The 504-nt window shown below is 33.9% G+C and overlaps 1 protein-coding gene across 1 annotated transcript in view; it reads left to right on the plus strand.

The window, feature by feature from the left end:
- The window catches only part of LOC119586241, a gene marked incomplete in the record, with an annotated part of 43840 nt that overhangs the window by 28575 nt on the left and 14761 nt on the right, over positions 1-504 (plus strand).

The following is a 504-nucleotide window of genomic DNA, read 5'->3' on the forward strand; positions in this document are numbered from 1 at the left end:
CGAAGGAGAAACTGGGAAACCATACTAGTAAAATAGATATGAAATAAATAACTAACCTGCCCTTTGTGCCATGTCATTATTTTCCTTTACAATTTCGCTTCCTCATTTTACATTATTCTTGCATTTTTTCTTGATTTTTTTTCTTTAAGATACTCTCTAATTTCGCTCTATTTCGTTTTTTATTCACTTTGCCCTCCGTGTTTTTTTTCCTGCATTACTTCACAATTTTTCTTATCTTCGTGTCTTTCCTTTTTTTTTTAATCTACCTTTCTCTCCTCTCTTCCTATTATGATCCCTATCAGCGTTTTATGAAGACAGCAAGAAAAGAAAAGACTCGTTATTTTCCGAAACGAATTCTTCAATAACCGTTTCCGTTGCCTTTGTTGGGGTAACATGCCTACTTGCAATATAGTCCTCGTGCGCTCACAAGGCCCTTATTCAGTATCTCGTATAATAAGAATGATCATATATATATTGGAGATACTGTTGTTATTGCTGATAGAT

Source organism: Penaeus monodon, chromosome 21, assembly GCF_015228065.2.
Source record: "Penaeus monodon isolate SGIC_2016 chromosome 21, NSTDA_Pmon_1, whole genome shotgun sequence".
Taxonomy (NCBI): domain Eukaryota; kingdom Metazoa; phylum Arthropoda; class Malacostraca; order Decapoda; family Penaeidae; genus Penaeus; species Penaeus monodon.